Here is a 17,945-nt window from a genome sequence, read left to right on the forward strand (position 1 = left end):
GACTATTTCTGCAAGCAGAAGTTCATACTTCTACAGCATGGACACAGGGCTTTGAGGCTGCATTGCATTTCCATACCGGTAATGCAGAAGAATCATTCAGACTACTTCCCCCACATGTGTCTGTTTGACAGCTGTCACATTGTTTCAGCAGGATCCTCTTGAGGAGATCCTCTTGGTTTTTTCCTAGATTTGATTAATGTAATTAATTTTTTCTATTTGTTTTTCTATTTTGTATATCTATTTTTCTCAGGTCATATATAAATATATTAATTAACACTCCAGTTTCAGTCAGGAACTTCATGCTCAAGTGTAAATTTCTGTCTAGAGACAAGTGACCCTTTATTGATCCATCTGTTCCTACAGTGTTTGCAGGCCACATCACTGCTTATCTTTCATGCCATGATTTACTTATCTTCTCAACTAGAACTCTGACAGTGGCTTTTTGAACCTGCTGCTGAACTATGTCAGCTGCTTCTGTTTCCATTTGCTATCTTGTAGGGTGGTGAAAAATGAAACTACCTCTCTGAGTCCCTTTCTCTGGGCAGCAGTTTAAGCAGTGTACAAATCATAGCTGTGACCGATCCGTTTGGCTTTTGTTTCTCTTTTTCTAGAAAAGGACAGCTGAAAAATCTTCCCTGCTACAACATTTGACTTATGCCTTTCTTGTTGACTGATTCTCCATATTATACCCTTGTCTTTCTCCATCTTAAATTAAATCAACATTAGATATCATTGAAGCCAGACATCCTTTGAAACTTCATGCTGATCAGTAGAGGCAGATATCTCTAAGCAGCAGAATCAACTTAAGGAAAGGAAGATACAGCTACTTTATAAATGCATTTTCTTTTTTTCCCTTCGCTCTTCCTTGTGCTCCTAAAAGGGAAGCAGCAGCGCTCTTTGATCTTAGAAGACTGCAACACATTGATGAGTAGGACAAAACCTCTTTCTTGCCGGTTATGAGAAAAAATATTTCATTCTCTCCCATAATTTTTAGTGTTAGATTGCTCTGAAAATTGCAGAACAAAGCAGCTGTTATTAAAAAGAAAGAAATTATCTCAGCTTTTTACAAGATTTTAAAAGGACTGGAGAAATGCATTGCATTAGAAATCCATTCTGGCCAATAAATGCTGCCTCTGGCTTGAGAAGTCCCTGACCTGTAACACCCTGCAGAGTGGGGAAAAATCCCTTCCCCACTCCCCTGTGCAGTCATTCCTTTCTTTCTGTGCTGTCTGCACTTCTCAGCTGTTGAAGAAAAGGTACTGGGCAGGACAAAGACCTCTGTGGGCTCCAGCTCTCTGGGGACACACGGGAGGGACAGCTGTTGGGTGGTGATGCCTGTCTGGGTGTGTGTGGAAAGCCAGGTTTGTCCCAGAGAAACAAGGCTGAGCCCCTACACCTTGTTGTAAGGCAGCTGGGACTGCTCTCCTCACACAGAGCACAGGAATTTGGAGCTGCTGCATGATCATCTGATCACTTTCTCACTTTTTGCAAAAGCAAAAGCTTCCATAGGAAGGCAGGCACTTCAATACAGAGGGTATTGTTGCTTTGTGAAATTCTTTAATGAAGATTATAGAAACTGTACTCAGCATCTTTGAAGTATGATGTCTTTGATCAGCTGTGTAGCAAAGATGGGCTGAGGTAAAAGAGGGAGAGAATGCATGGTTTCTTTTAATTAAAATGATTGATTACTACAGTGTGGGATAGTCCAAAACTGATTAATCTTCTTAATTAATTACTTTATTTGTGGATTTCTTTGTAAGTCTCTTCTGGATATATATTATCAATACCTTCCTTTGCTAAAGCAAATTATTTTTCCTCTCTTTTTTTGGAACACAGATAGGCACAGAATTACAGACAAAAAAAAAATCTGAGGTTGCTTATTCATAGGCAGGAGATGTAAGTTACTGTTATCTAAAACATACGACCTTCTAATAACCTTTCCCAGAAAGGCAAGATGCAGAATGAGACAGAAGTAATTAAAGAAGTCACAAATGTTAAATTACAGCTTCTGAGTAACAGTTTAACCACTGATTAGCTCATGCTGGTCAGTGTTTTGCCCTTTAGGAGGACAAGGTGTAAATCCCACTTGAGGGCTGACCTTATTATCCCCCTGCATGATGGACTGGGGCCCCCTACCAAGCCTGGTCCTGCCAGGGCATCCCCTTCCTCCCCTGGTGCTGCCCATGATGTGATAGTCCTGCGTTTCCCCCAGTACTCAGCAGCCCTTCCCAATGGGCAGATGCTGAGGGACTGGGGGCTTTTGTGGAGGTTGCTGCTCTCAGCTGAGTCAAAAAGAGATGACATGTCCACACCGAGAGTTTGGCAGAAGTGATGGCAAATTGGCCACTTGATTGGTAGTGTTTCTGCTTGGTTGGGAAAGCATGGAAATGGCACATCTTCACTTCAGTCTCTGATCCCATCACACATCCCATGCATGGTGGTAGTGCAGTGCTGTCAGACAGAAGATCCCTATCTCTGTGGGATTTCTGACCCTTTACTGGAAGTTGCTGGAAGAAAATATCTCTTGAATCTCAAATTTTGTAACTCTGGAACAAGATTTTGGAATTACACAGGTGCTTAACACCTGGTTAGATACAGCTCAACGGCTTGACAGTAGTCAAATTAATCTTCGTTAGCTGGACCTGATGCCAGTGCCACTCTCCCTGTGCTGCAGTCACCAGTTATCATTGGTCCCTTTCAAGGATCCCAGGAGATGAAGGTCTCACTGAAGGGGCTGCCTTGGGTCAGTCATTCCAGGGAGGACAGAGGATCCTTTTGTTTGTCAATCATCCTTCCTTCCTAAAGCCATGGCACCTCCTCCTGGGGAATGCAAAAATCCCATCTGCTGGGTGCTGGCAGGAGCCTTTCACAACACGAGAGTGATGTCTGTGTGACTCTGGGCCAAGGTGGAACTGTGACTATGGAAAGAAGAGCTCATTCTGCAGGCGGGAATCCAATGGCTCCTTGGATGGAGGGAAAGGAGCTGGATCAGCTCCACCCATCCAGAAGGCTTCAGCAGTAGACATTTCTCTTCTGCTTTGAGTTCAGCCTGTGAAGGTATGACCCTCAGGGAATGACAAGTGCTCATGTCCAGGGCTGCACTGCAGTTGCCCATGATGTGAGGCAGTTAAGGAATTTTATATGGTGAGAAAGTAGGCTGCTATTTTTTTTTCCTAAGTTCTCCATGCTCATCAAGTTTGAAAGCCTAGGGCAAGATTAATTAAAATCAATGGAGCAAAGCAAATTAAGCACTTTAAAGTGCTCTTTGGGGGCTATCAAAACTAGAATAATTCAAAATAAATAGTCAAATGTCTGGGGCTTGTTATGAGACTATTTTATCATTCTGCCCATTCATCTGCTCTATCTCTCTCTTATTTCTTTATCTGTTTTTCACAGAGCTCAGCAGATGTTTTTTGCTCAGCATTTCACACCAACATGTTTCTGAGCAATCTCAGGACTCTGCTCCCACACACTTAAAATAAAGTTCACACTGCAAACACACAGCCTAATCTAGCAACTTTTACTCACACTAGTAAGCCTTGCAGATATATAAATAGCACTGTTCAGGTTAATGGAATGGTTTTGAGAAAAAAAAAAAGAGTAGGTTCACAATTCTAAGTAATCAAGGGATGAAAATATGCATTTTGCCTTGACTGGAATAGGCACAATTTTGCATTATGTATGATTTTCAGGAAAAACCCCATCACTTGCAAATATCTCCTAATTCCTCAAGCTATCTCCCCAGCTGTCCTCCAGATTAAAACCTGGACTAAACTCTATATCCTCCATACAGAAGGAGTTGTAAGGGGAGATATTCACTCAAAGGTTTTGGGTTTTAAATCAGTCTGTGCATCTGTGACACACGAGAGTTCCTATATGACCCTCTCTGGTAAGAAAATCTGCTAACTAATCTATGGCTGCTTCTGCTTGAGGTCTTAGTTACCCTTTTTAAGTGATTCCAGCTTGTTCAATGCTTCCTAGTATAATTCCAGACGTTATGGGGGGACTGTGAAGGTAAACATTGAAATCTCTAGCTGAGTAAGTGTTGCATTAAGCTATATTCAGCCTGATTACACAAGCTCAACCCTGCCATTCATAATTCTGATGCCTGTTTAGTAAACCTGATACTGCATTTACCACTTGAAGGTGTGGGAATCTGGAAGTAAATCCTCTGGATTAGATGGTGCCTTTGGCTCCCTGTGGTAGGAAGTAGACTCTGAGTCTGCAGGCTCCTGGCTGCTTGGCTGTGCTCTGAGCCACCAGGCTGCTCTCCATGCCCACGCAGTGGCATTCCATGGTGAACAAGAAACACTTACCTGCAGCTCCTGTTATCTGTGTGGCAGCAGAAAACAGATGAACACACATTTCAAGCGACCACATAGGTTTGTTATATCAAATCTAGTTTTTTAACCTTTTCAGTACTTTTCAGAGCTCTCTCACTTTAGCTGGGTGATTGGAGTGACACTGAAGGGCACTTGTTCCCAGAAGGCTCCTTTGCTGCCTGAGTGTGAGAGATACTGCTACCCACAGCAGAGCTGCTGATCCTCTGACTCCTGTAATCGTCTTGTGGACTCTGAATACAATTTTCATTTGGGGAAAAAAATGGTTTTTTCACTGCCAAAATTAAATTCCTGATACTTTGCTCAAGTCATTGTGGAGACCTCATAAAAGCTGTGTGCCAAAATGAGCCATTGCATTGACCCAGGACTTCGTTAGAAGGATACTACAGTTTTGATTCCTACTGAGTTTCTTTTTGTCACATGCAGACGTCTAAAAGTGTGAAATGCAATTTTTCATGTGAATCTTGAGCAGAAAGTGAACTGAAGGCTAATGTGTGGCCTGGGTGAATGGATACATACACTAAATTCTCCTAGAGACACACCAGTCTAAAGGTTTCAGCTCAATAATCTCCAACCAGCAGTCTCTGGATGAATACACTTCATCACAAGGCCTGATGGAAGGCTAGAAAGGTAACCCCAGTGCTTGCAGGGATTCAGCATCTCTGTTGGATGTTAAAGTTGTTGGCTTTTGTTGGTATGGTTGGCAGACAGGAGAAAGGAAATAGTTAATTAATTCAGATGAAAACCTTTTTCTATGGCAAATTACACAGCTGTTACTTTACTTTTAGGAAACATTGATATAAAAATTAACAACTTGGTGAAAATAAGTGGAAACTTTCAAGGTTTTTATTGTTGGAAATTGGGAGAATACTTAATCTAAGTCTTCAGAGACTTTTTCCTGTAATTCCCTCTACAAATTATTCCAAGGGTTATTGCAAACAAAGAATAACTTGTTATCCTTCTGCATGGGAGAGAAAAAGGCTTTTTGCCTCTCCTCACTACTTTTAAAACACAGATAGTTAAAAATAAGTAATTTAGATGCATTTCTGCATTGGAAACTAACTTATTCAAGGTTTGGGTCTTGCATTGGTTTGTTAACCTTACAAAAAACTCAGTTGAATAGGGAAGGGCATACTAAGAGTTCGCCTTTCTGAGGAAAGGTTTGATTTACTCCAGTTAAGGAAATTAGTCAAACATTACATAAAATTTCTTTTTGATTGATTTATATTTTCAGATAAATAATTCATTTTGGGCTGACTTGCACTCAGTGTTTGCTTCTCGTGAATATTTGAGTGATGTGGTTTTACTGGCATGGACACAGCAAGTGGAGACACACTCTATTCAATTACTATTACTTCCTTTCACATAGCGATTAAAGGCCCCCACTGGGACTGGAGCTCCACGAAGACAGTTTACATGAAAAAGTGTTCAAGACCCACATCCTATAATTCATGGCTTCCTTTTTAAGGGTTTTTGCCATTCTTCTCCAGTTCCATTTGAAAAAAGGTTGCAAATAAAAAATAAAAATAAAAACATCTAAGCTCTTTTTGTCCTATGTCCTGTTCAAACCTTGCCACTTACCTCTTTCTCTGTTTTAATGTTGGCATAAATACTTGGCATCTTTGGAAAATTTTAATTCTGAAAACTTAAGTGTTCAGGTGTTTGTAGGGGAAAATCTATTTTATCTTCCACTGTCCTCTGAGGTGATATAAATATTACAGTCAGGTAGTCATAAAGCTGCCATTCTCAACTAATTAGCTCTCAACTAATAAAGAACAATATAAATCAGAAAGGCTTCCTTATATATATTTTACTCTTTAGAAAGTTTTATAGACTAGTGGTTTCCTCAGATCTGCAAACTGGCCAGCCTTGCTCAAAAAGCAGTTTTCTGCAAGTAAATGTCCCAAAAGGGCAGGTGTAATGCAAAGGCTGTGGGAGCCCTCTGCATAGTCCTGTAAATACCGTGTGTTTCAGTGCAAATCAAACAGCTGATCTTTTGCTCAGTAGAAAGCTAAGGCCTAAAGCATCTCACCATGTCTTGCTTTCAGAAAGTTAGTGTAGAATAAACTGGTCTTCTACGCTTCCTCATCATTGATGGAATGATGGAGGGAGTGAAGGTCTGTACCTGCGAGGAGAGAATTTGCCATGCTGGGATGGCACCTGAGCTGTGCAGGATGAGTCACTCACCAAGTGTCACAGTCACAGACAACAGGCTGTGAGGAGAAGCTCTGCTCCTGGATCTTCATGTGAGGCAGCACAAATGGCACTGAGCAGGGTAATCCTTGCTGGAGTTCTTTGTATTGCCAGGAAACACAGCAGTGGCTCTGGTTCCTGCCAGCCAGGGAGTGGCAAAATGCTGCTGCTGAGCCCCAGCAGCTCACGAGGTCACGGTGCCCAGGTCAGGTCCCCTCCACAAGCTGATGACTGGGCAGTGTGAAATGGTTGGTAGGCAGCCTGTGGTGGCAGGAGGATGGATGTGGACCAGTGTCAGCCTTTGGAGAGGAAGAAAATGCTGGGAGGGGTCTTTCTCCTCTTCCCAACATCAGCAGATCACTGATAGGATTAAATAATATGCTGCCAATATGCATTATTTTTCCCAGTCCTGCTTTTCTGGTTGTCAGGTTGCTGCCAGCATTGTTGCCTGGGTGCATGTCTGCCACAGGAGAGCATCACTAGCTGTGGACAGTGCTCTTGAAACTGCTGTCAGAGCAGGGCTTCATCCTTCCCTGCATTCCCAGCTGTAGAAGCAGCTGCCAAGATCATCTCAAATATATTCTCATGATTCAGTTGCAGCTGAGAGTTACATAGAGGAAAGAAAATTGCTCATGGTGGCAATCCACAGCCCAGCTCCTGTGTCTGTTAGCAGGGGACTCTGCTGTAAGCATCATCCCCACATGCCATCAGACGAGGACATCATCCACCTGTGGCCTGTGACAAAGGCATTTTCACCTACAGAAAATCCCATCCATTTACAAACTGTATAGCCCTCACCAAAATACTTGCCTTTGAATGCTTCTCCTTAGGCACAACCTTCTTCCACACCATCAAAAGCAAAATAAGTTGCAATGCACTGCTGTTGTTCAAAAGCCAGTATCCTATAATAATCATATTAATTCTCCTCCCATCCATGCTTTAATGAAAACCTGTCCATGGCACTGTTTGGTTTCCCTGGTTACTGTGACTTTCTGTGATTCAGGTGTGAATTTCTGATGTTAAACATGGTGTCTTATGGCTTTTTGTACTGTGATAAAGAGGGGATCAGTGAGCTTTTGTCTGAGAAAAAAAACATATCCTTATTAATTACATTAAAATGGCAACATTTCACTATGTGCATGTTTGTTTTTTTTAAACAATTAGAGGATGTCATGGTTTAAGCCCAGACATAAATTGATCCTCACACAGCCACTCACTCACTTTCTTTCAGTGGAATGGGGGAAACAATTAGAAGAGTAAAGCTGAGAAAACTTGTAGGTTGGATAAAGACCATTTATTAGGTAAAGCAAAAGTCTTATGTACACAAACAAAACAAAACAATTCATTCACCACTTCTCATGGTCAGGCAGGTATAACTATCCCAGTCAAAACCAGCACAGAGAACTCCATAAAACAGAAGAGAAACTGAAAAGAAATTGTTGTGCTTGAGTACTGAAGATACAGGTTTTGTATAAAATTTGATGAATATTTGATTTATATCTTTGTAATCTCAAGCAAAGTAATTAGATATTTTGAATACATAGGGAAATTTCTTGCCTGTAGTAGCACAAGTTGGGGTGGTTAGGGAACAGTTTCAGAACCCTCTTTGCCAGCAAAGCAATGAGAGCATCTTGCAGGATAAGTGCTCTCTTGCATTTATACCTCCACCCACTGCTTCTTTCAGGCCCAGTGTGGATGCAATGATTTCTCTTGCCCAGAGGCTGTATTTAGACCATCCCATTTTGGAAGGTTACAGCTGAAAATATTACAAATTTCATTCCTTCTCCCCTCTTGTAATGTATGCTTAATATACACTGGGTTTTGCTCCACTTGGACCATGAAATTAGTTACATGGAGAGTTTTACAACATCTGCTCCAGCACTGTAGGAGAATAGCTGGAAGTAAGTATCCTTAAATGTTGGCACTCTGTGGTTCTTTCCATCATACTTCCATTATAGCATTGCCTTGGCTGGCAACATTTTTTGTATTTAGAGATTGTGAATTTGCTTATTTTACAGATATTCTTTCCATGCAAAAGAGGAAAGGCAAAAGGGAGTTTATAATGAGTTTTATCAAATTAAGTTACAGAATCCCACAAAAGACAGAAATTAGTCTCTTCAATTTTCTCAACTACTTTATGTTATTCTGACATACAACATTACCAACATGTTCTCTCCTGGCATGTGCATGTTACAGGAGACAGAAACTGCCATTTTAGATCAAAAAGTAATTTCCTTGTGTCTGGTATCCTTTGACAGAAAAAGTATAAATGAAGATGAATAGGCCTTCAAAGAATGTGTTGCTTTGTGATTTTTTTTCTTACTTAAAATATAGCAAGGTGATCTCTCTGGATTAGAAAACATCAAAATCTAGGCCTGGCATGGGCTTATTGACTAATGACTGTTTATTTTTAGGCTTAAACAAAAATGTCCTGTCCAGGAATCATGAGGAAGCTTTTCTATGTGATGGATCAGGAATTGAAAACCTTTAACTAATAGATAACTCCTCTCCCCTGAACAAAGGGGTTTTGTCTGAGCAGATATCACAGTGAAAAGTCAACTGTCCGTCCCCTCCATCAAAGCAAGCCTCTGCTCCGAAGGCCCTCCAGGGATATGGGCGTGTTGTTCAAGCACTTCCATCTTGGGGACACCTTGAGATACTCTACACAAAGTCACCAGTACAACCCAGCATGATGATGCACAGAGGTGCACATTGACAACCTCTATTGCTCTCCATCTCAGAACTTGCCACTTCATCATTATCTGGGGAAACCCTGCACTTTTTGATGCTGTGCATTCCCAACCTACTTGTGCATACTTTGGGAGAAGTGTAGATGTGCTTCCTGACAAGTAAGCTACAAAGCAACTGCAAAGCTTCCAGTAGAATAAGTTCATCTGCCATTGAGAGTCACTGTTTGCCTGCCCCATGCCATTTGCACAGTGGAATTGGCAACCCACATATGCCCAGCTATGCTGGGTTGAATTTCTCTCAGACATTGCCTGATTTCTGTGAGGTTTCAACTGGAGAGCTGGAGGGAATGGGAAGGACAAGGAGATGGTAGTAGAGACAAAAGCATCTCTGGAAGCAATCTCTCTTCATAGTCTTCAAGAGGCATCAGGAGCATTGCTTATACTTAGGTGTCAGGATAAGAGCCTTACAGGTTCTTAAAAATTCAAATAATAGACTTAATAAATTTAAGTCATAATGAACTCAAAATTAATACAATAAAAGGGTACATCAAAAAGGGTACACATTCCTTTTTCCTCGTTGTGTCTGTGTAGGTGGCTGTCTCTGTGGAGGGACAGAGAAAGGTCTTGCAGAGTGATTTATTCAGAGAACCTCTGTTTTGGGTTTGGCAACAAGTGTCCATCTAGGTTATCACATTCAGATTATCAACATCATCTGATCCTGTGAGAAACTCATGAAGCTTTGTTAGATATGCCACATTAAAAAAAGAGATGCAGAGCTTTCAGTTTAGCTTTGTGTGATATTTAACAAAATTACCCTCTGGACTTCTCTGTATAACAAGATTTTTAGCTTGGCTTCCCCTTGAAATGAGGCACGTGTAATCTTGCTAACTATCTGTCACGTCTTTCTCAGAAATGTTCTTAGCAATGGACACACTTCAGTTCGATCTAACACAGGAGAAGAGACCCAAGGGCCATATCTTCCTGAAAGGTCCGACACTGGCTGGTTTCACAAAAGGGTCCCAAATTAGTATAATCACTGGATGAAAAACAGCAGTGAGAGCCCAGTGGTTATCAGTTTGACCCTATGGCTGGTGGGTGACAACCTGCGTACTGACAAATCAATAAACACATGGTGCTCAGCGTGGAGCTGACAACCAGTTGCAGCATCTGCTGTGTTTTATCTGGTGAGCAGTTAGAGGATAAAGGAGTGGGGAGATCTCTTTCTGCTTGGGGAATTTTAAGAGAAGGAATAAAAGACTTGGTGAGGTCTTGTACCCAAGAGCTGGTGATATAGGAGACAAAACTGTAAAAACATTACCTTATTCTGCTACTCCCTAAAAAACCCAGGTTTTTAATAACACTGGATTAAATACTAACCAACATTTTCACTTCACAACACTTACCTTAGAACTAACACCCAAAATAGTAATGTTTGTAAGGTATTCTCAAATTATACTCTTTTGTGTCTGTATGCACATTGTTCACATTGAATTCTCTGAATTCAGCATCTGTCCAGGACATGATTATTTAAAGCACTGCCCATTTACCAGTTTCTCAGTAGAACCCAAATGTTAATATTTTCCAAGTTTGAAATGGTTGAACAACACGATTTACAGAGTCTATTGTAGTTATCTACAATTTACAGACTCTACTGAGCAGTTATCATTTCAATTCTGTAACTATGGAAATCAAAATAGTAAGACAGGATGGAAAAATTAATGACAGAAATGATACATAGACAACACACAAAAATGGTAATAAGTGGGTTAAATGCAGACCAAAAGAGCAGAATGGTAGAAAGTGTCAAATGGTGACTCAGCTTCCAGAAAGAGCCATTATTTTGCTGTTCAGTTTGAAAAGGGGACTCTCCATTGACTTAAAAACTGAGCCATGATATTGCCAGGGTATTCCCACTACTATTTTCCTTCTCTTTTGCTGTTCTTGAGGAGTACCCTCTTGTTAGCATAATATGTTTTATGCTTTTCTTTTCTGCCATATACCTCCTTCCAGCTACATTTCCGGGATTTCTTTCACCAGTCTTCTCTCCATCTTTACAGCAGAGCTTCCTCCATCAAGACAGCCTCTCATTCCTCCTCCTTCCTACTCTACTCAGTAAAGCAGCATCTATTGTACTCTCAAAGGCCAAAGGATTTGTCAGCAGTTCAGCTTTTCCTTTCTTCACTCAGTGCCCTCCCGATCCTTTATTTCTGTCATTTTACCTATGCAAAGTGAGAGAAATATAAACAGATGTGATAATATTTTCATGCCCTATTTAACTATGCCATCATCTTGTTGCCACCCTTATGTCTATCCACTTTCCTTCTCCCATCTCCCTGCCTTGTCTTCGGCAGGAAATCACATGCAGTCCTATGCAGCAAACTCTCTGAAGCAGCAGAAGTGTCCTTCCTTTTCAGTGCTCTTTGACAAGTAACGTACACGATAGTCCATACTGCTAACTACTGCATATTTCACAAGCTCTGAATTGAATCAATTGACACCAGGGAAACCCACTTTTTTTTCTATTCCCTGCACAGTGTGTTTAGACTTTACTGTTTAATCAAGAGATGCTTAGCTCATTTGAACTGACTGATGTACAATTCTCAATTGTCAATTCCTACAGCCTAATCAACATCTTAATAACAGGGGATAAACAGTCATCACACTTGATCCCAGCAGCACACTGCACATTGCAGCAGAGATCATGAATTCAAGGATGAGACTCATTCTGGGTCCACCCTTGTTAGGCCAGAGGAGAAACCAGGAGGAAAGCTAACCATGTGGTACAGTAGAATTGTAAAATTGGTTTGGGGGCTTGGGAGTTTTTTAGTCAAAGAGAAAATTCAGCACAAGTTCATGTTTTCTGTGCAAAAAACCCCAGTACCTGGAGGTAGTTGAATGAATGCTAGAGAAAGTGGCTATAGCTCAGCAGGCTCTATAAGTTGTAGAACATTTGGTCAAAAGTCTGTTTGGAAAGTGCTAATGAAAAGAAATGTAAGAGTGGCTTCTAAAGCTTGAGTTCATCCATTATACCAATTAGAGATCACAAAGTGGAAATATCTGCCATCCCCCCTGAAAACACCTTAGTAGCTGTTTCTTTCCATTACAGCATTAACTGAAACATCTATGTGAAAATATTTCAAATTACTTGTAAGGAATACAGCTCTTGAATTTGCTCTGACTTCTCAAAATTTCAATTACAATTCTAGATGTCCTGAAGAATAAATTCACCATATGGATATATCAGTGACACCATGTTCCTTTATGTGTAAATCTTTTAATGGCATCATTATGCTGTAATGACATAGTTATGTCCTACTAAAGAATGTTATTTGTTAAGGGACACCAAATCCACAAATCTACAGGTAAAATTTGCCATTTCTGTAAGCATGTCACACATATAGCATGGGCAGAGCTATGTGTTTGCAGCTGTGCAGGTGCCATGGGCAAAACACTGCCTGTAGTAGCTCCAAATCCGTGTGTTATGGTTGGTGAGTTAGAGATGTTGCTTGAATTTCAGATTTAATTTTCTAGTTTTGAATTGCAGTCAAAATCATAATGTTGTGGTTAATAACTAGCATCAAACTAGCATTTGACAAATTGCATGACAGACTTTGTTGCCAAGATAAATAATTTCTTCTAACTGGAAAACAGATCACTCATAACCTAAAAGAATTGTGTACAGGAAATATATCTTTTAACAGGAAAGCAGCACTGATGTAATGAGCGTATAATTACTTTTTTAAAAAATTATTTCCCAAACTACTGTCAGCAGGGGTGTATCTGTTTGGCTTGGCATCTCTATGATTTTTGTTGCTTAAGTCCACCCCTCAGAGTTACCTTTGCATTGCTCACAAACCAAAATCACTTTCTATTCATAATTTTCCATTAAAAGAAAATAAATATTTATCAGAAGAAAATTATACTTTTTGAGAATGCAAACTGAAAAAGTGTTAAGAAATTTGTTTATGGTCTCCCCATCTGGTGTGATTTACCTCCCTTGCTATTTCAGTGAGCTGTGCTTTATTGTTTAAATTTGCTTCAGGATTTGCTTGTGATGTATCCAAGATACCATGAATGGTTTGGTACTAATTAAAGAGAAAATACAATTATATGGATGGCTCTAGGGCAGCGGAGGAAGATCAAAAGAAGGAAAATCCAAAGTTCACAAAATTTTTCCACTCCAACTTTGATGATATTTCCAAATTTGAAATTAGCATACAGAGTGCATTTGCATTTTAAATGTTTGGACACAACTTATCTAGAAGCAAATAGTCGTTTGGGGGCCATATTGAGCATTCTAACAAGTCTGGAGGATAAAAGAATATATCTTGCATTAATATACATCCTGCTTAACTCCATCAGAGACAAAAAAATTCCAAAAACATGGGACCAATGCCTGCAGTGATGTTTTTCTTTTCACCTATGCTATACTGAAGCAGTGCTTCTATATTAGAAATACTGGCTTAAACAAATCAAATACTAAAATCTGGTTTAATTGATACTGCTTCCCATGAGCACAACATGTAAACCTTCCTAATGCATGAGTATAAGCACAAAGTTTATTACACAGCAGATGATTACACATTTTGTGACAGAAATCTGCTTGTTGCCTGAATACCTCTGAGGTGTCTGTATGTAGGTGAACAGGACTTTGACCAGGAAAAAAAAAAAGCAGTAGTTCAGCAAAAACATCTGAGATACCGCTTGGCTGACAAAGCTGACCTTCATCTTCTCTGTCTAAGCTATCTGCCTTCTAATTCCTTCCAGCTACATCAGTTTACTGTAGCCCATATTCTGTTAACATTATATTAAATTTAATTCCTATTCATTCTTTTATTTAAAATATTAGATTAACTCCACTGTGACTGCACTGTGTGAGATCAGATTTCTGTATGGTTGGTATATAAATAGAAACTCATGTACTTTGGCAACAGAAATGCTGAGGGAACTGTGAACTCTAAAGACATAAAAAGAGTCATATTTAAGAAGGCTTAAGTAGGCTTCAGTTATAAACCTTTTTTAAAAAGATTAGACATGCTGAACAATTATTCAGAAATGGTAAACTGTCAAAAAAGGCAATGCTATAAGGTAAGAACTACAAATGGAATAAGAACAGTCATAGATTCATAGAATCACTATGGTTGAAAAAGACCTTTAAGATCAGGTCCAGCCACCAATCCAGAACTGCCAAGTCTACAACTGAACAATGTCCCTAAGAGCCATATCTACGCATCCAGGGATGGTGGCTCCACCATTTCCATAGACAGCCTCTTCCAGTCCTTGGAATTTCAGCTTAAAAAAATCTAAACCTCCCCTGGTGTAACTTGAGGCAATTTCCTCTTATCCTGTTGCCTGTTACTTGGGAGAACAGACCAACCTGGCTACAGCCTCCTGTCAGGCGGTTGTAAGAGTGCTAAAGTCACCTCTGAGCCTCCTTTTCTCCAGGCTAAACACCCCCAGCTCCCTCAGTTCTCCTCACAGGATTTATGCTCCAGATCCTTCCCCAGCCTTGCTGGCCTTCTCTGGACACGCTGCAGCCCTTCAGGGTCTTGTAGTGAGGGGCCCAGAACTGAACACGGGATTCAAGGTGTGGCTTCACCAGCCGAGCGCAGGGGAAGCATCACTGCCCTGGTGCTGCTGGACACACTGTTTCTGCTACCAGTTCCTTCTAATATGATTACAGTCACACATTAGGGTATTAATGGTGTATCCAGAGCATAGGAATATCCAAATCCTGGCTCATCTACACACAGTTTGTTAATCAGAGCAGAGATAACATTTTTAACACAACTGAGCCAAAGAATTTTTTCCCTTTACAATGGCAAATGTCTGCCTTTGTGGCCTGGCCTGTTACTGCTACAGCAAAGGAACATAAATCCCTCTACTGTGGATTGGGAGGCAGAAAAGGCATGTCAAAACCTCTTAGGGTGATCTCTAAATTTCTAATTAATTACAAAACAGTTGATAGTTCATGGGTACTTTGGCGTTCGTCATCTACACTTTGCACTTATGACTTCCTTCATGGCATTTCATGCAGTTTGGATTTACACTGAAGAAATATTGTATTAGACAGAGACCAAAAGCTAAAAGTATCTTCTAATTCACTGGCATACTTCAAAAAGTTTTTCTCACTTATTGCTTCAGATAATTTGCAGGGATGTATTCTAGTTGATAATCCTTTTCTTGACAAAAATTTGATTCTGTTCCGAATACAGTCAGAGCTGTCCCTCGTTTGCTCAAACGTAGTGTTCACCAAAGCAGGGGTGATCGACAGGGCAGGATTCAGCTTGCAAGTTAATACTTCAGTTTACATGTCTGTAGGTGGAGGGGCACATTTGGACTCAAGTGTCCACTAAGTCCCTGCGTAGCTACGGAGGATGCAGTCAATACAGCCAGTGGGACCTGAAGAGCTATCCAGCTCACCTGCAAGCAGGCACATTCAATTGATCCGTGAATTGCCATCCAGACACCCCTCACTGTATTGACCACATCTCCATGGACTGCTGTTGAAGTGTAAACAGTTCAATTTATCTGTCCTAATCTCTGTGTACATTGATGATATGATTGCTGGTTGTTCTTACTCACGTCAGATTGAATTACTGAATGGAGATAAAATAAATCCTGAAATCAATCCTACTTGGAAATATTATAAACAAAAACCTCTTACATAGCTAGGGAGTGTGGCTGCTTAACTAGATCTGCTGGAGTGTTTGAAGCACCCAAAACTGAAGTACTTAAAATCACCAGTTGTGATTTTGTATATTTCCATACCTTATTTCCCACAACTTTTTAAAGAACCAAAGGACCACAGTGATCATGTACTTTGAGCCTCTGATTAATAGAAATAATTGTTGTGTCAGTAGATCAAGGGGAAAGATTTTTAAAGCATCCTTGCCCCTGGTCACTTCCCTTAATGGTAGTAGATACGGATCCACTCCAGGTCATGGACCAAGGAGAGCAAATTCAGCTGCATAGCCAGGTACCTGCAGCAGAGGCTGTGGCCATAGGCTATAGCAAAACCCTCCACTTACAGAAAAATACTTATCAAAAGCACTGGTTTGGGGAGGGCATGAAAGTCAGAATAGATACAGTCATATTTGAGCCTTTGAAGCTCTGGTATTTGAGACAAGGATCATATTTCTCCAGCTGGAGTCTGGATGCTGAAGTACCAAAAATGTCCTACATGTACCCATGAATAACTGTTCATCTTGAATATTTTTGGGTAAAGAAAACTGATTTTATAACGAATTTTATATGAAGTTTATAAATCAAACTCCCTTTTTCTTTATAATGTCTGCAGAGGGACTGACAGTGGTGCCATTCAATCAATTTCTCACTTGACTTCAGTAAAAGCAAAGATGGGCCCATGGTGAAAACAAATCTAGAGGAAATTACACCCAGGTGCTTTTCAACTAAAAGTTTATCCAAGTAAAAAAAAATCAACAACCAAAAAAACCACAAACAAACAAAAGAAGGTTTCTTTGTTTTGAGAAACTGTAGTCTCAGTACCTCGGGCTGGTTTATACACATTGTTTTTCTCTGCAATGTATTTACATGGTAAAATCTGAGATCAGGTGCAGCCTTTGATGTTGAAGGGAGTGTTTTATACACAGCTTTACTTAATAAATTCCTTCCCAGCCAAATGTACTGAAGTACTGCAGTGTCACACTGTGAAGCACAGTCTGAGCAGTTAATATTACCTGGAGTGTATAAGGGAGAGAATGTTTTAACAATATTCATGCTTGCAGCTTTTAAGGTCTTGTGCATATCTATTTACAAACCTTAGATATCTGGCATGTATTTCATCAGTGTCAGCCCTAATACAAATCTTCCCTGAGCAAATTACACAATATTATCTACATGGTAAGTAAAATGTAGTGATAATCTGGAAATGTTGCCTAGTTTGAAGCTGTTAAAGCATTATGATCCTAGACACTATTATTAACCTATCAGGGTGTTTAAATATGTCAGATTAGAAGTCTGACAGCAGAAGGCTGGTTCACATTCCAGAAGGAAAAAGGTGTGTGCTCAAACACATCTCCTCACATAAGAGCTTTAGAAACAGTGCTATATATGAAGCCTGAAATCAGTCAGCTCAGGTCTGGTGTGCTGATAAAGAACAATGAGTGAGCTTCCTGTGTTTGAAAGTAAAGTTGTGATAACATCTTGATTCCTGTCCTGCACACCTGCAGCTCCCCATGAGTCCTGGCTGACTTTATGATGTTTGTATCCCTATTTGTCTATCTAGCCCAGAAATAAGTTTTGCACTTTTAAGATTGCTTCTGAGAGAGAAGGGGAGAGAGAAGAAGCGCGCAGTTTGCCCTCAGGAGCTGCTCCCTGCTCCGCGTTCCCGCTCCTGGGCCGCGCCGTCTGCAGCACGGACAGACAGCGGGACAGAGCTCTCCTGTGCTTTCAGTTGGCTTTTAGCTAGCTGGGCCAGAGAAGTTCCCTGGACGGTGGCTTTTCTTTTCTCGGGAGCGTTCAGCGCCGCTCTGGACCGGCACCCGGCAGGGCTCCGGAGCTCACCCCGCGGCTCGCCAGGGCCGGGGCCGCGGCGCCGCCGCTCAGGAGGGGCTGAGGGGAGACTGAGCGAGCCGAGCTGCGCCACAGCCAGCGCTGAGAGTTTGCCGTCTCTTCAGAACAGCGAGGGGTTTTATTGTTTAACATTGTTCATTTTTTATGTTTGTGAATGCTTTGCTTGTTAAATAAACAGTTTTTTCCA

At 40.7% G+C, this 17,945-nt stretch overlaps 1 protein-coding gene across 3 annotated transcripts in view; it reads left to right on the forward strand.

Annotated features, from left to right (window-relative positions):
- The window catches only part of LHFPL3 (LHFPL tetraspan subfamily member 3), a 231,339-nt gene that overhangs the window by 115,348 nt on the left and 98,046 nt on the right, over positions 1-17,945 (forward strand). The gene's annotated exons all lie outside the window — the stretch shown is intronic.

Source organism: Motacilla alba, chromosome 1A (assembly GCF_015832195.1).
Source record: "Motacilla alba alba isolate MOTALB_02 chromosome 1A, Motacilla_alba_V1.0_pri, whole genome shotgun sequence".
Lineage (NCBI taxonomy): Eukaryota > Metazoa > Chordata > Aves > Passeriformes > Motacillidae > Motacilla > Motacilla alba.